General features: G+C 38.6%; 1 protein-coding gene across 3 annotated transcripts in view; it reads right to left on the bottom strand.

Moving 5' to 3' along the window:
• Positions 1-18,792, bottom strand: part of LOC131429523 (AF4/FMR2 family member lilli) — a 269,359-nt gene that overhangs the window by 37,476 nt on the left and 213,091 nt on the right. The window lies entirely within an intron of this gene.

Below are 18,792 nucleotides of genomic sequence, written 5' to 3'. Positions count from 1 at the left end.
AGTCAATTTCAATATATAAGCAAACAGGCCTCGTAAATACTCAAATTTTTATTTCAACTATCGAAACTATCGAAATCGAAACAGTATGTAGTTAAAATCGCTGTTTTAATCCACCTATTTGTGTAATGATAGTACTCATCACATCACAAAAACTGTGGAATTCGCTGAAACAACTGTTCATTGAATAGAAATAGGAAAGTTTGCTCGGACCTAATCTAACAAACTCTACAAATCCTGTTTACCCTGTAGTTCCGGAACCGGAAGTAGTATCCACAACAAATTTAGGAATGCCGTATGAAACTGTAAGACTTTTCCTTTGAACCTATAAGTATGTGAATATCGTTTTGGCCGACTAGAAGGAAAGCGTATGGGATCCTTTTTGCAGTTTTTAATCACCATTTCCAATTCTTCCGAAACCGGATTCAGATGACCGGAATAGCCGAAGTTGGTTTGTTTGCCAGCAATAAATATGACCTACGAATTGGAACAGTTTTTAAACTAGTTAAACCTAGACTTACTATCTCATGCTCTATTTCGATTAAATCAATTGAACGCAATCTAACAAACGAAGCGAACCTACGTTTCTGTTACTTCTGCATATGAAAAGTTGAACAGCATGAATTAGCAACATAATTAGGATTATTATTATTATTATTATTATTATTATTATTATTATTATTATTATAATAATTATTATATTACTATTATTGTTATTATTATTGACATCACTACACAACTGGAACGGTATTACTGCACTACCGGCTGTGAAAATTGCATATTTTTTCAAATAAAATTTAATTCAATAACATTCGTTTATTACTTCGATCTCTCTTATCATAGAATAGCTAAAATTTTTATGAACCACAGTACCGTCTTTCAACAATATCACACACCAGTAGAAAACATCCGTAACCGTTTCGATTTCTTTATACACCCAAATCTCCATTTACGTACCTTATATATGTATATACGTACACATGCGTGCAAATATTTGTATTTCTTAATACATATAAATATTGGTGAAATAAAAGCGATCATTTATATGTTTATATATTTATACGTATATATTGTCAATCTACATGGTGATTTGAAAACGTTGACACTCATCGCCCTGTAGCTGCAGAACCGAAAGCCGGATCCGGTTGAAATTTCACAGTAGCTTTAAAGATAATATGAGCTTCGATTCAAATCAAGATTTGTGAAAATCGGTTCAAGCATCGCAGAGAAATCGAAGTCAGTTCTATTTTTGGAGTTTTTCTTCACCACTTTCGAAGCTTCCGGAACAGGAAAAGGGGGAACCAGTAGGGCCGAATTAAGTTTTTATGTCCACAAACTAACAAGCTCTGCAAACTAGAAGAATTTATCAAACAGTTTTACGGGATTTGTTCCTGTTTTTGATCATCGTTCGTGAAAAAATACTAATGATATTGGTAATTATCCACGCTTTAGTTCCGGAACCGGAAGTCAGATCCGGATAAAATGTTCTAAAATTTTTTAGGAAACTATAAGACCTTTCATTTTAATCTTAGTTTGTGAAAATCGGTTAAGCCGTTTCCGAGAAAATTAAGTGCACATTTTTTCTCTAATTTTTATATATTACTCTGTAACTCCGGAACCGGAAGTCGGATTCAAATGAAATTCAATAGCAGACTATGGCACCATTAGATCTTTCATTTGAATCTAAGTTTGTGAAAATCGGTTCAACCATCTCTGGAAAAAGTGAGTGCATATTTTTTCCATTTTTTGGTGCATATCATCCTTCATCTCCGGAACCGGAATGAAATTTAATGGCAGGCTATGGGACCATGAGACCTTTCATTTGAATCTTAGTTAGTGAAAATCGATTCAGCCATCTCAGAGAAAAGAGAGAGAGAGATTTGCTCAGTTCGTCGAGCTGAGACGAATGGTATATGACATTCGGCCCTCCGGGCCTCGGTTAAAATATCGGTTTTCACAGTGATTGCATAGCCTTTCTATATGAGAAAGGTAAAACCGGTTTTAATCCACCATGAATAGAATATAAGGCTGAAGTCGGTACCGTGGAGTGGAGTTTCTGACCACTATTTCCGATACTTTCGGAACCGAGAACTAGAAACCGATATAGTCGAAATCGATTCGTTTGGCCAGCAAGTGAATAAAATACATTTTGTAGCCTGTTTTGAGACAAATTAAGAAGAATTTATCCGTTTTGCTTTTTCCTATGAAAAGGTAATAGAATCGCTGGACAAACCGACTTTTGATCGGAACTTCGGAGACGCCTTATATACCATTCGACTCAACTCGACGAATTCGGAAAATGATTAGATTTTCTCTCCGCACATTTTTTTCGGAGGTGGCTGAACCGTTTTTAACAAACTTAGGCTCGTTGGAAAGCTAATAATGGGTTGTGAATCAAGTTCGAAGATCAAATAGCTGTCACTTCTGATTCCGTAGATATACTAGTATAAGCACCGTAACCGACAAAACGCATTCGTTTTTTCCGCTTAATTTTTTCCGAGATGGCTTAGCCGATTACAACAAGCTTAGACGAGCTTGAAAGTTATTAATGGGTTGTAAATCAAGTTCGAAGATCAGTTGGCTTTTACTTTCGGTTCCGGAGATATATTGGTATAAATGACGTAAACGACAAAACGCGTTTTTTTTCTATCCGCACTTTTTTCCACAAACTAACTATTGATCAAGTTGAAAAGTTTTCTTGCTGATACTTTTGGTTACGAAAATGTTGTCGAATATGCGACGTAAGCGTTGCGTCCCGCTTTTCTGAACTAACTGAAACAATCTGAGTTGTGAATTTGTGTTTGAAATCTGCACTAATTCATGTTAGAAACCATACTAAAAATTATGTTTTTATAAGACTATTCGAATTTGAAGCGAAAGGAACTAGCATCCACCAGGTGAATTGAGAAGAAGTTTTTTTTTGCATTGTCGCTCTAAATGATGGCTTCTAATTTTAAACACACATCACACTGTAATTCCAGAAGCAGAAGTCGGATCCGGATACCTATTTAAATAGCAGTTTATTGGAAGGTAAGACCTTATTTACCCAATTTTGTGAAAATAGATTTAGGCGTTTTTGAGCAAATGAAGTCAGCTCCGACAGTTTTAAACAAAATTTAGAAGACTTTTTTTCGTATTTTGCATCGTCGATACGAATGACGATTTGAAATTAGAAACACACTTCACACTGTAATTTCGGAATCGGAAGACGGATCCGGATGAAATTGAACAGGAATTTATGATACCGTAAGGTCATTAATTTAAGCTTAAGTTTGAGAAAATCGGTTGAGGAATCACTGAGAAAATGAAGAAAGTTCAGTTTTAGAGTTTTTGATCGCTATTTCCGGTACTTCAAAAATCGAGAACTGCGAACCGAGATATCGAAAATCAAAACACTATAAGAACTATATGCCTAGTTCAAAGGACTTTATTCGTTTTTACGTCGCATGTATGTAAAAATACCCGTGAAATTGGAACTTTTTGCTTATCAACCCATCATTCCGAAATCGAAATCACGATAAAATTCGTATCAATTCGATAAAATTCAATAGCGTTCTATGGGATTCTAAGACCTTCTATTTGAATCTAAATTTATTAAAATCGATTCAGCCATATCCGAGAAAATAGAGCGAATATATTTTTTTTGCTTGAATATTTCACTCTGTAATTCAGGAACTGAAATTCGGATCCGGTTAAAATTCAATAGCGTTCTATGGAATTGTAAGACCTTCCCTTTGAATCTAATATCGTTTTCGTTTATTGATCAGAGTAGCCCGAGAGCTGACCCGGAGTCACCCAAACAACATTTAAGATGTTTGTTTTAGCAACCTGGGGTCGCTCTAGATCGGACTTCAATCGCGTAGTTTCGCTCTGAAATTTTTTTCGGGTCGCACACGACATCCATGCGAGTTTGTTTATTTTTTCTTTTTTTTATGAGTTGTTGTTTAGGGCGCGTACCATGTGTTCGTTTTACCCGTAGTCAGAGTTGCCCGCGTGTATCTTCAAAAACGAAAACGGTATAAGTATGTTAAAATCGGTTCAGCCATCTCCGAGAAAATCAAGTGCAAATTTTTTGCACGCACACACAGACATTTTGCGATCTTGACGAACTGATTCAAATGCTGCATGGCACTCGATTCCTCGGGCCTCGGTTCAAAAGTCGGTATTCACCAGAGATGCTCTCTGAGGTCGATCTTCTTTTTTGCAAACCTGTCTGAAAATATTTGAAATTTTTACATGTTATCTCTGCACGGAACGACCGAAATTAGCTATGCGCCTAATTCGAATTACTGTTTTCGAATTAGTTGATTTAAACAACAAAATTTCCAAAATAACTATAAAACTAGTTAAAATTGAGAATTTACTTTGCTGAAAAAAACTTTTATTTTTAGATATGTTTAGTTGGCGAATATTCTGGACACAAACCAGCAATATTTCAATCCAACACGAAATTCTCATTGACAACTAATTTCTCTATTAGAATCAGAAAATTTGTTTCTATTTATCTATCACCGTCATTACTGAAGGATAGCACAAAGAAAACAAAAATTAAATTGGTTTTATTAACAAGTTTATTAGCCAAAAACTCATGAGAAGTGTCAAAGCAAAACAATCCATTAAAAAGCTAAAAAGGACAGTCTTGTTGAAACTGCTTGCAAATTGTTTAGATGTTTTTCGCATGTGTTACGATATATCCATATATAAATTTCTAAACCGATATGTAAAAATGGCGTGTATTTATTCAGAATTTGTGCGCATTTGAAGCGAAATAATGTTTTTACGCGGAACAGTAAAGTGAGTTTCGAATGTTGCACTCTAATTGTATATGTCAAATGATGTTTTTTGTATCTTCTAACATTCCGGGCTACGCCGCCCGGTGTACTACATGTATTCGGTTTTTGTTTTCCGAGTGCTCAAAGTATTCAGTGAGAGAGTCGATTTCACGAAGTCGAATGAAGAAAACAGCGATTTAGAAGTAAAATTTCCAAAAAGAAGTTTATCTTTTGCTTATGTCTTTTTCTCCAATATAACATCGTATTTATACCTGCCAATATAGAAAACATAACCGCGACTGACATTTTTTTCGGTAGTAGTGTGCCATCTAGTGGCTAGTAGTCATTACGGTATTAACGTTTTCTCGGTGACAGAGCGCCATATAGCTGCAAATTGCAGAAACCAATTCAACCATTTATGTTGGTTGAAAACAACGTTTTATTTCTCTAATTCAACTAAAAAATTAGTTGAATGGATATGAAGCGTGCCTTAGCTAAGAAATGACAGCACATTTAATTGGTGAATTTAACTAAAAAAAATAGCCATTTCAACAAATATTTTATTATTATTAACGGAACTAGAATTAAAAAATCAAAATTAGCAAAAGTAAGATTTTTTTAGTTGTCTCGAAAAATAACTAACTAAAATCAGAAAATCAAATAATTTTTTCGCCAAAATGCTGATTCCGGTCTTTCCGTGTGGGATTCACAGTGATTGCTCATCCTTTCTATATGAGAAAGGCAAAACGTAATTTTTGAATAATTATTGACTGTACCAAAATGAGAAAGTTCCTATGAATCCCAACCGGGAATCGAATTCGGGCTAAATCCGTGCATCTAATTTGGTGACGTAATATGGCATTGGGCTTTTATGCGCTAAATAGCAAATAGTTCGATAGAGTAATCCTAATCGGACAATGAAATGCGATGACAACCACCGATCCATCGCCTCCAGGCACTGTCGGTTGTGTGCTATGTTAAACAAAAACGGTAAATTAGACAAATCACGGTTTCATCCTTGTTTAGTCACTGCCTCGGACCGTCATTTTTTCCCCTCTTGGAAGATTTATAACATTTATAACAGAAGATCAGCAGTCCGCGATTCACTTTACAATTCGTGCTCCACTGGTTCTTCGGTATCTTCTCACTCGCCGATGAGCGGATGAAAAACCATTGCAATGGCGTTTCGTTTCTTCTTCCTCTATAGTACCGATAGCTCTCTGCGCGAAAAAAAGCCCCACAAACAACCTCGGGATAATAAAATTAATCAAAATGTTTCACAGACAATAAATTTCATTCATTGCGCAAAGGGTGGAAAAGCCACTGCCAGTGGATGTTATGGAAACCACAGAAAAACGAGAAGTGAATGTCAGCAAAAAAAACGTCTGAGGGCAATTGTAGAAGAAGTTGCGCGGTTTGTAGTTAGGTTCTAATCTACTAGATTTTCCTTTTCAACAGTTCATTGCATGAAAGAGATATGAGGAAGATTCACGATGGAACCTTCTTAATAACTCCAACCTACCTACCTACCGATCCGGCAGTTAACTTTAAAGGGTAACCTAAGCGTATTTCATCTTCCAAGGTTAATAGCAGTAAATTAAACCGGAAAATACGATACTGCATGACACCCGGTACGACTACCGTTACAAGCGAATCGAGTATATTCGGTACTAGGAAAAACACTTGGTAAAGTGAGCATTTCGCTCACTGGAGCCATCTCCTATGCAATCTCACCACTCGAGGATGTCGGCGTGTGTATGTTTTCGTTGGCTTCCCCTGATAGTAAGACTGTAGATAACTCTACGGTCGATGCCATCCAACCCACACAAAATAGAAAGACATTTCCTTCCCGTTCCCGTTTGCTGTTAGGTTTAAAATAAGAATCCATCCAACACCGTCTTTCTTTCTTTCTTTCTCGCCCACAGTCTCCCTATGTTTGTCTGTTTCTCTACTGTTAGCAGGACTATCCCTGGGGGGAATGGAAAACTCTCGTTACACTTCCTTCTCGACAGGACGTCTTAGGTTGCCTGTTGTGCTCGAATGCACATCACTGCAGTGCAAAGTGCAGCATCCTCCAACAGCCTTACGTCGCACAACCCCCTCGATAACCACGCTGGAACCATATTGTCGTTTTCATTAGGTATGATGGAAATCGAATTTCAATTAATTAGAGAACTAATTAGGTCCAAACTGTGACACAAATGTCGTCTGCCAGCGGGAAATTACGGTACTGGCGGGAAAATCTCCGGTGCAACTTCACTCGATGAACCTAACGGTTTAGTGGTTAGCACGCACACAACCCACCCCTAAACTTTGTGCTATGGCAAACTAAATCAATTCTTGAAATCGTTTAATTTACTTCGCAAGATTCAATTCCGTGCTTTATCCCGTTCGAAACAGTCAAGCAAGAACATGGCAAAGTTCATATCTGTTGCTTTCCTCCTTTCAATGAACGATGCCTATTCGGCAATCTCCTAAGAGAGCCATGGATATAGGATCCCATCGAGTGAATGCCAAGAAAGTCTATTGCAGAAGAAAAGGGATTCAATTTTGAGCATTTATTGCCTTCCGGGTACTGTTCGCTCGTCGGTATCCACAAAAGTCCTCATTGTGCTATTGCCATCCAGGCGTAACAGTTCCAATTTAGTCACCACATGTCAAAGCCCTTCTGATATATGGACGACGGATGGTGGCTGGAAGGCGTTTCCCGAAAAAGCCTTTTCTTACTGTGTTTGCCGCCTCCCATTGGGTTCGCCTTTTACAAACTTCCCAAAACTCGTACTACACACACACAGGAGCACTAGAGCAATCCAGTAGCAATCGAACGAATACGAACTCGAGTCCTGTCTAGTCGCCACCCTTCACACAGGTCCTTGTCAATAAAGCAACCGGCTAGGATTGCCACTGAAGGAGCAGCACTTCACCGTATAATGACTGTGTGATGCATGTATGCGAAAGGTACTACACATTTCCGCAGAATTGTCCGCCCAACAAGACACAAAAAGATGCCCGTAAGGAGCTGTCGACAAAAGAGTGAACAAAAATTGCCGACGTCGTCTTCGTGACCTATAAGCTTCTCTCTTCCCGATGAGGTGGTCGGTACGAGTCAACAATCTAACCGGTTGATATCTATCGGTGTGGAAAGACGACTGCCCACCGGAACTTTTCCTCGTTTTTGGGTAGGTACTCAGAACCGTCCGGATACTGCGGGGTGATGGACTTCTTCCGTAAAATTTCTGAACTGAAAGCATCAGGTTGAAAACTATGATATAAACTCGAACCTAGTCGAATCGAGCTTGAAGAAAGAAGGTTTTTTTTCCAAGAGAAGAGGAACTGGTTCTAAAGCCGAGAAAGGTCAAATTTCATGTGGGAAACAGAGCGCAAAAAGTGATTGATAGATATCTACTGTTTTGAACCTTTTCAAAGAATAAACGGTGTAGCCATTTATCAAGCTTTATTTGGAAACATCTTCAGAGAAGCGCAGAGTTGCAATCAAGTTTGAATGTCTTTACTGAGCAAACGATAGAGAAAAAACAGACCGATGATTTGTTAAGACTTGTGAATACTTGCTTGCGATATGATAAGATCCACATCTTCAGTTGGGTTTCTATTCAATCTGTTTTAATCGCCTTTCCAGGAATGCTCGATTGGTAAAGCAGTTTCGCGAACTAACGGAATTTTATAAGATCGAATCTTACATTTAGAATTTATTTATTTTTCAATATTTGTCGCATTTGCAATAATCTAACCTTCCCCAATCTGTCTTTTGTTATATTTAAAATCGTATTCTGACAGTACATGGAGACACTGATCTCATAAACTAATCGCTTTGGCTTCGATAATTTTTTTTAACATGGCGATAAAGAATCTATCTCCGTTTTGGACTCAGAACAGAGGGGCTCAAATAGCACGTACTCTGGGGTCTTTTTTTTACGCGTTTTATTATTGCGGTTTCTTTTTACGCGGATTTTCGAGGTTACGCGGATTTTCCAAGCTACGCGGTTTTCATATTTTGTCTTAGAAACGTCGAGATCTGGTGTAATTTTCTAAGACATTTGGTTTCAAATTTTTTTTTATTTTGCGATTTTTTTTTAGATTTCACTAGATCTGGACGTTTCATGCATTTCTGAGAAACTCGGCATCAAAATTTTTTTTTTCTCTAGTTTTGCGGTTTTCTTTAGTTTTGCGGTTTTTTTGCGCGGATTTCCGAAATTACGCGGTTTTTGTTTACGCGGTACGTATCCCCCGTGTAAAAAGAGACCTTAGTGTACTCCATTTTTGAGGGGATTTGTGCCTGTTGTTGAGATCTGTTCAATCTACTTTTTTATTTTAATCTCAGAGGAATCTCACTAAAAAAATATGTTCACCAGTTATTGTTTAACAAATTTATAAGCAACATTGAATGAATCACAAAGAGAACCACAACTTTTACGCGCATGTATCGCATGTATCGAAAATAGGCTATCCACAAATTTTTCTTTCGAAATATGATAAAAAACGATATTTTATTCAAACTTAAAATTGATCCCTAATTGTACAAGGTTAAACTTGAGCATAAAGAAAACCGGATGAAATTTAAGTTATTCCTTCACGAGTTTTCGAACTTTTGATCGAACGCTCTTCATCAAGTTCCGGACAAGTGTTGCATCGCATTTTTTGGACGCTTAAGCCCAAATTTTTTTGAACTCCTGCATGTTCCCAGCTGCCTAACCAGTCTTCTTGAAGACCCTCTTCACGATTGCCCAGTAACGTTCGATGGGTCGAAGCTGAGGCCAATTTGGTGGATTCAGATTTTTCTCAACGAAATGTATATATACCCTTTTCCGCAAGCCAATTGAGAGTGGTTTTGGCATAGTGAGCCGACGCTAAATCCAGCCAAAACAGTGGAGGTGTACTATGCTTTTTATATAAAGACAGCAATCACTTCTGGAGACACTCAGATCGATAGATTTCTGCATATATAGTTCCGGTAGTGTACAAAATGGTTAACTTTAAACCACAGGAACATATTGCTTGCCATACCAGTATCTTTAGATAGAGTTTCTCCACTTGAATCGACTTGTCCGCATCGCTCACATCCTCCCCAACGACGACAGTAAAGTATTATGGACCTGGAAGGGTTTTTGAGTCCTCTTTGACATAAGTTTCATCATCCATCAAAACGCATGCATCCGGACCCTGCAAAAGACGCGAATACAATTTCCGGACCATTGTTGCTGCTGCTTCTTCTGTTTTACACTTTGTTCCGAGATTTTCTGCTTCTTGTAGGTCTTTAGGTAATTTCGCCTCTTGATACGCTGAACCATTCCGACACTCGTTCCTGCTTTTTTGGCCAAATCACGAATTGACATTGATTTGTTCTTCATGATTAGAGATACAACTTTCTGGTCCAGTTTCGGGTTGGAAAAACCGGGTTTTCTGCCTCTTCCTGGTAGCTCATCCTAAGAATAATGTTCCCCAAATTTATTAATTATGTTTTTAACACTGGCATGATGAATTCCTAACCGCTTCGCCAATTTTCGCATAGTAATACCCTTCTCACTTAGCCATGTGTCCAGAACTTTAATTTCCACTTCCTTTTCAATACGCGACATTTTGAAAACGCAGAATCTCAACCGCACAAACAAGTGAAGAATCGGAAGCTGACAGCCAAACGCACAGCATGCTATATGTGGATAGCTTATTTTCGATACACTCCTTATTACAGAGCTGTACATTTGATAGATCATTCAAGAGCTTTATAATGTCATTCTGCGAGGTATATTCAAAAAGAACAATCCATTCACTCATATTTCAAAATCGAAAAGTCATCGCACGATTAAGCTTGTGCATATCGGTGCATGCACGACTCGTTCATTCGATCTGAATTACTGAATCGTTTGCCTATCTATGTCTACAGTAAACAATATCCGCGATCATCGATGCTCTCGTCAGATGAGAATTTTGAGATTTTTTTTTGAGCAAAAGGATCATCAGTCGCTCTCATTCAGCGGAAGTTTTGCCTAGTCTATGGACCTACAGTAATGAGCCAAGAAGCAACTATATTGCAACAATAGCATGTTTTATATGTTACACTAGTTAAAACAAGGTGACAGCAATGTTTCTTCATTAGAATAATCAGTTACCAAATAGTTGATTTGGTCTCCAAGCACATCTTTTTGTCATGTTAAACTAATTATAATTCATAAATTATCGTTACTTATTTCAAACATATGTTTAATCACAGCCATGCATTCAGTTACTAGTTGAAAATAAGTTTCTATATTCAGAATAGTTCTTTTTCTTCTCATGTTTATGATAGATAAACACGTATGGATTTAGCATCGATCGCGACCATTTAAAAATTTTATTATAGAAGATTTGAAATAAAAAATAATAATAATTTAGTGTATATGGATCACTTTTGAGCGTTAGGAATATCATAGTTTGTTTGTTTTTTCATATCTTTATAAATAGATTTTCGTTAGACGCGCATAATAGATTTTCATTCGGCAGTTTAAAAATCGTTGCAAAATTTGTTTATTTGTTCGTAGTTTCAAATACTATACTGTTTACTTATTTTTTAGATAAAAACATTCTGGATTCACGTAATGTTTACAATGTCGTTGATGAGTAAGTTTTAACTAGTCTACTTTTGAACAAGTTATTTTCATTTTATGAAAAATTAAGTTTTCAACGTGACATTGCAACGTAACAACTTATTTTAACTGATCTCCAATATGTCACTAGTCAAAACTGCGCTTTTTGAGTCACCGAAGTGGTTAGAAAAACTATTACTTGGGTAGGTTAATCAATGGTGTTGTATTTGTTTAAATCAATTTTCACATGTTTATGGCGAAAAGCGAAGTGGTAGACCCAATATGCAAACCGATAAAATTGTTTATCTACAGGACTGTGATCTGATTGTTGTTTGACGACAATAAAGACTGTCCCAGAAAGTATGGACGAAACCAAAAACCGCTGCCATTTCGCAATGGTCTGTCAATTTTTATGGCTGCATCCTGTTGTTTACACTCTTCTCTAACCACCTGTACAGATGTTTATTCGTTTCCATTGGTTTGTCTCGAAATGCGTGGACTTTCAGCAGAACAACGTCGAAAAATTGTGTATAAATGGTGCACATAAGGCGGACTGTCACTGATAAATATAGCAAAAATGGAAGGAGTAAGTGAAAAAGCCGTGCGAAATGCAATCAGGAAGTTCGGTGTGGATAACACCGTTGAGAATAAACCGAAAACGGGTCGAAAAAAAAGGTCCTGCTAACCCTCAGTTGGATAAACGTATACTGAAGGCGTTCGAGCAAAAGAAGGAGGTTTCAGTTCGGGAAGTGGCCAAAAAAGTGGGTACTTCGAAGTCAAATGTTCTTCGTGCTAAAGAACGTTTGAATCTTCGAACCTATAAGAAGCAGAAACAACCAAAACGTAGTCCGAAACAAGAAGCATCGATCAGGCCGAAGGTTCGAAAGCTGTACAATACGATTTTTGCTGGAAATTTGAACTGAATAATCATGGACGACGAAACCTACGTGAAACTCGATTACAAATCCTTGCCGGGACCACAATATTATACGGTGCGAGAAGGGCAAGTGTTAAACCAGCCCGAGACATCGATTGAAGTCGAAAAATTTTGTAAGAAAGCTATGGTCTGGCAAGCAATTTCTAGCTGCGGTAAGATTTCGAAACCCTTCATCACCATTGATTCAATGAACAGCGAAATATTCATCAAGGAATGTTTACAAAAACGACTTCTACTCATGATTCGAAGCCACAAGGATCCTGTTGTCTTCTGGCCAGATCTTGCTTCTTGCTACTACTCAAAATCAACGGTAGAATGGTATACTACCAAAAATGTCACTTTCATCCCAAGAGACATGAATCCACCAAATTGCCCACAACTTCGACCAATTGAGGAATTTTGGGCATTAACGAAGGCACATCTTAGGAAACATGTCTCGGCAGCCGAAACCATTCAACAGTTCGAAAAAGATTGGAAAAAAGTGTCAAAACTTGTCGCCAAGAAATCTGTACGGAATTTAATGAGGAACGTTCGCAAGAAGGTGCGCCAGCTAGTCTACAATGGCTAAGTAGCAAATTTTGAGAATAATATTCTGTTGCTGTTGTCTAATATTATCAGTTTATCGAATAAAATTTGAATATCTAACACTTGTGAATTATTCACAGCGAAATCAAAGTTCGCTAGTGAGGAAATAAAATGCATCAATTTTTAAATTTCACTTTCCATTGTATGTCTCCGATTACAATAGTAAAGGGTGATTTTTTAAGAGCTTGAGAACTTTTTTAAACAATAAAACGCATAAAATTTGCAAAATCTCATCGGTTCTTTATTTTAAACGTTAGATTGGTACATGACATTTACTTTTTGAAGATAATTTCATTTAAATGTTGACCGCGGCTGCGTCTTAGGTGGTCCATTCGGAAAGTCCAATTTTGGGCAACTTTTTCGAGCATTTCGGCCGGAATAGCCCGAATTTCTTCGGAAATGTTGTCTTCCAAAGCTGGAATAGTTACTGGCTTATTTCTGTAGACTTTAGACTTGACGTAGCCCCACAAAAAATAGTCTAAAGGCGTCAAATCGCATGATCTTGGTGGCCAACTTACCGGTCCATTTCTTGAGATGAATTGTTCTCCGAAGTTTTCCCTCAAAATGGCCATAGAATCGCGAGCTGTGTGGCATGTAGCGCCATCTTGTTGAAACCACATGTCTACCAAGTTCAGTTCTTCCATTTTTGGCAACAAAAAGTTTGTTAGCATCGAACGATAGCGATCGCCATTCACTGTAACGTTGCGTCCAACAGCATCTTTGAAAAAATACGGTCCAATGATTCCACCAGCGTACAAACCACACCAAACAGTGCATTTTTCGGGATGCATGGGCAGTTCTTGAACGGCTTCTGGTTGCTCTTCACTCCAAATGCGGCGATTTTGCTTATTTACGTAGCCATTCAACCAGAAATGAGCCTCATCGCTGAACAAAATTTGTCGATAAAAAAGCGGATTTTCCGAATGGACCACCTAAGACGCAGCCGCGGTCAACATTTAAATGAAATTATCTTCAAAAAGTAAATGTCATGTACCAATCTAACGTTTAAAATAAAGAACCGATGAGATTTTGCAAATTTTATGCGTTTTATTGTTCAAAAAAGTTCTCAAGCTCTTAAAAAATCACCCTTTATTAACAAAACGAAAGTCAAAGCAAAGTCAAAGTCCTGGCATTACATTCCTCAGGATAAGATTTGACGTATTCAAACAAAAAAAAAATTGAATTTGATGCAAGAAATGTTTCTATTCAGAAATTCAAGCAAGATTGGTTTTTTTCGGTTGCATATTCATTTCATGTTTCCAGAACAAAGAATATCAGTGTTGAATGGATTTCAAGAAATGTCTGGTCACTTTTATTACATTCTTTATATTCTAAAATTTCATATATTTTTGTGGTAGGTTTTGACAACCATTTCTGAATTGGAATGATGTTTTGACAACGTTTTCTGAATTGGAATGATGTACTCGTTAATTACAATACCATTCGAACTGCTGCTGTATTTCTCTATGCCATTGATCAATTTGTACCGAAAGTTATAAAGTCTCACACACTTCAGCCTAAATGGTCATGCGAGAGACTCAAACAATTGAAAACTGCAAAAAGATCCGCTTTAAGGAAATATTCGAAAAATAGAACTGATTACCTTCATTCACGATATGTGTCGATAAAAAGCACATACAAACGTCTGAATAAACAGTTAGTTGAAGCTTACCAACAGAAAACACAGGATATTTTAAAAAACAACCCGAAAGCTTTTTGGAAATATGTAAACGAACAGAGAAATAAAGTGGGCTGCCGAAAACTATGGTAAACGACGATATTGAAGCAAAATCGACTGATAGTATTTGTAGTCTTTTCCGTGATCACTTCAGCAGCGTTTTCTGCGACGAGAAACTCGACATCGATTCCATTGCTGAAGCCGCTAATAATGTACCTTGCTTTCCATCTGTCGGCTCTAAACACTATATCGATTGATGATGTGATCGAAGCGTGCAAGCGTCTTAAATGCGTCAATTGTGCTAAAAAAATCTGCCGCCAGTATCGCAACTCCATTGGCCAAAGTTTTCAATAGCTCGCTGTCATCAGGCATATTTCCAGACATCTGGAAAACTTCGCTATTATTCCCCGTTCACAAGAAAGGCGATAAACATATAATCTCCAACTTTCGTGGTATTGCGTCATTAAGTGCACCTTCTAAGTTGTTTGAGCTGATTGTCATGGATTTCTTGCACCGTTGTAGCTCACAGTACATATCTACCGACCAACATGGTTTCGTTCCTAAGCGTTCTACAAACACAAATCTCATTTGTTACACATCGCACATCATTTCTGAGATGGAGAAGGGTCATCAAACTGACTCTATCTATACCGATTTATCAGCTGCTTTCGACAAGATCAATCATGATATAGCGAAACTCAACCGCATTGGATTCCATGGTAGATTTTTAGACTGGATAAAGTCCTATCTCGTTGACCGCAAAATGTCGGTAAAAATTGGTGACACTATTTCTAATTCGTTTTCCATTACCTCGAGTGTGCCACAAGGTAGTCACCTTGGACCTCTCCTGTTCCTGCCTTACATCAACGACGTTAATCTCTCCTTGAAGTGCTTGAAGCTCTCGTACGCAGACGACTTCAAACTGTTTTTAAAAATTGATAGCCAAAGCAACGCTAAATTTCTTCAACAACAACTTGATATTTTCGGAAATTGGTGTCAGGTCAACAGGATGGTACTAAATGCTTCGAAGTGTTGTATAATAACGTTCAGTCGCAAAAGAAAACCAATAATTTTCAACTATTCGCTTCTTGGGACCGAATTAAATAGAGTAAGCTGCATTAAAGATCTAGGAGTCCTACTTGATAGCAAATTAACTTTTTGCGATCATGTATTATATATCGTTTCTAAGGCATCCAAACAACTCGGATTCATCTTCCGAATGACGAAATCATTCAGTAATATACACTGCTTGAAAGCATTATATATTGCTCTGGTTCGCTCTGTTCTTGAGTTTTCTGCAGTTGTGTGGTCACCTTATTACCATAACGGGGTACAATTACCATAACGGGGCATTGAAGCTGTGCAGCATAAATTCGTCCGTTTTGCCCTACGTCGGCTACCTTGGAGAGACCCCCATAACCTTCCCGGATACGAACTTAGATGTAATTTACTTGGACTTGAATTGCTTAGTGATCGACGCAATGTTTCGAAAGCAATGTTTGTTTCCGATTTAATTCTGGGAAAATCGACTGCTCCAGCCTTCTCGGGCAACTCGATATAAATATTAGACGCAGAACTCTTCGGAATAACCTATTTCTTGTTTAATGTTTCATTAAATTCAGCACAGTTACTTTTGTGACTTTCCTGGTGGCAGCTGTCCAGTTTTTTTAACTCCTGCATGTTTTGGGACACTGTACCTTTCTTCCGAAAGTGCCGCTTGACAATTGCCAAATACCTTTCAATTGGCCGAAGATCCGGGCAGTTCGGTGGGTTGATGTCCTTTCCCACGAATTGTACATTATTTTTTGACAACCACTGTAGAACGGAGTTGGCGTAGTGGGCTGAAGCCAAATCCGGCCAGAAGAGAGGAGAAGCCTTATGTTTTCTGTACAGTGGCAGCATTCTCTTCTTCAGACATTCTTCCTCGTACACCTTGGCGTTAATTGTGCCCTGATTGTGAAGAAAATCGACGACCAACCACAGGTACAAATTGCTTGCCAGACCAACACCCTATGCCCAAACTTTTCCATTGCCACCGTGGTGTCAGCGTCATCCAGGTCCTGGTACATCGATTTCGTATAATATTGCGGTCCGGGCAGCGCTCGAGAGTCTTCCTTGCAGGCCCGTACCCAGAGTTTCCTTTCGGGAGGGGCCCAGATCAAAAATAAATTCCCAATTTCAGGTTCCGGAAGAAGCGGTCGAACATTCCAAAATGAAACTCACATCGATTTCTTGATAGTTTGAAACAAATAAGCGCAAGGAAATCGTGATAGTTCGAGGAAGCCAAATTGGGTGAATAATGTGAATGGGGAGGCCATTGGAACCCTAAATCGTTGATGATGACGTTGCTCTTATGTACAGGCACTCTGTTTGTTTTTTCGTTATTCAATCGCTCCCATAATGCATGCATATTGATTCACTGTCGATGGTTTATTTTTCCTTTTTCAAGGCAGTTCATGAAAAGTATGCCATGTCATTCCCAGATAACCGACGTAATAACCCATTGAGCCTCTCTAGACTGCCTCGGAATATTCATTCCGGTTTTAGTTCATTGTCGGATAATCATTACATTTCTTGGCGGGTAACAATGAATCCAGGTTTCGTGATGGATCCAGGTTGAACTGTTAGGCGGAGATGGCGGTTCAATTTGGATCCAGGTTGAACTGTTAGGCGGAGATGGCGGTTCAATTTGAACTGCTTTAAGCACTGATGAGCCGAAGGCGAAACGCGAAGAAATCGAATGGATCCAGGTTTCGTGAACAGTTACCTAAAAGTCCAACCTAATTTGCTGCAGCATAGTGTAACACGTTTCGGAAGTGCACTCGCGTTCGTTTTTTTTCAGTTTTGAGTATGTATCAGCGGCATCCAGTGGATATCTTTCTCATCTGCAAAATCTTACTCAAACTATGGTAAGAGCGCTATGTACTAATCCTTGTTGCATCTGTGGGCTCGCGCACCTTCTATTTCCAGTCATCCAGCACCATCTCGTGTAGTTTTGACATTGTCCTTTATAAGCGCATCGAAGTACCTGCCGCTACGGGCTTCATCGGTAGTGGAGTCTCGATCACCGCGAAATTCTCGAAAATACAATTTCACAGTGCAATCTAAAGGAGCACTAGACTCATGATATTATATCATAAATTTTGTTCGGCTTCCTCCGCCGTTTTGCCTCCCAAAGATTATTTTTTAAACCAAAATCTTTAACCAAAAAGTTTTCTAAATGGGTGATTAGTATGTAAAAAGCAATCTATAATTTCCGATTTCGGGAGGGGCCAGGGCCCCTTGGGCCCCCCCTCTGGGTACGTGCCTGCTTCCTTGGCGTAGGTTTCGTCGTCGATCAGGATGCATCCGTATTTATTCTGTAGAATCCGGTTATACAGTTTTCGCGCTCTTGTTTTGGCCTGAACTTGCTGTACCAGGGACTTTTTCGGCACCTTCTGTTTCTTGTACGTTTTCAGGGAGTTCCGAACTTTGATCCGTTTAATCATCCCGATGCTGGTGTTGAACTGCTTGGCCAAATCCCGCCTCGACGCCGATGGGTTTTTCCTGATGTACTCAACCACTTTTAAGTCCCGGCCGGGCTGGCTGGGACCCGTTTTCCTACCGGATCGGGGCCTTCATGGAAAGGGTCTTACCGAACTTCTCGATAATATTTTTGACACTGGTGTGGTGCACTTTCACCCGTTTTGCAATTTCGTTGTACGTGACACCACTTTCTAAGCGCCAAGTGTGCAGAATTTTCTTTCGCGTTTCCGGATCAATTCGACTCATCATTGAAACGATAAACCGTACCGAAACCAATCGATTGCGCAGCTGCTATTGACATGTAAACAAACATGTAAACGGCAAAACACGCTGCAAAAAATTAAGCCATTTCAGAGTAATAACTGTTTGAATGTTGCTAACTACTTATCGATACACTCCTTACTACCATATCCTACTTGAGGAAAAAGATCGATACCGGCTGTCAACAACTAAATGTCTATCCGCACTAGGCCGATCGGAGCTCTCCGGCATCAACTATCTTTTCTGCTTCGGCTATGACTGAGTTACACATGCCAAAGCCGAAGCTGAAAAAAAATCGGTGCCGGAGAACTTGGATCGGTCGGATCGGCCTAGTGCGGATAGACCTTAAGTTGTATCGCGAGCACTCTGTATAAAGAATCAATAGCGATTTTTTACAGGTAAATCTCTACATTTAGAGTAAATACCCGTAGTAATACAGCTATTGCAGAAAGCAAAGTA

Source organism: Malaya genurostris, chromosome 2 (genome assembly GCF_030247185.1).
Source record: "Malaya genurostris strain Urasoe2022 chromosome 2, Malgen_1.1, whole genome shotgun sequence".
Taxonomy (NCBI): Eukaryota; Metazoa; Arthropoda; class Insecta; order Diptera; family Culicidae; genus Malaya; species Malaya genurostris.
This window is presented reverse-complemented; position numbering and strand designations above follow the sequence as displayed.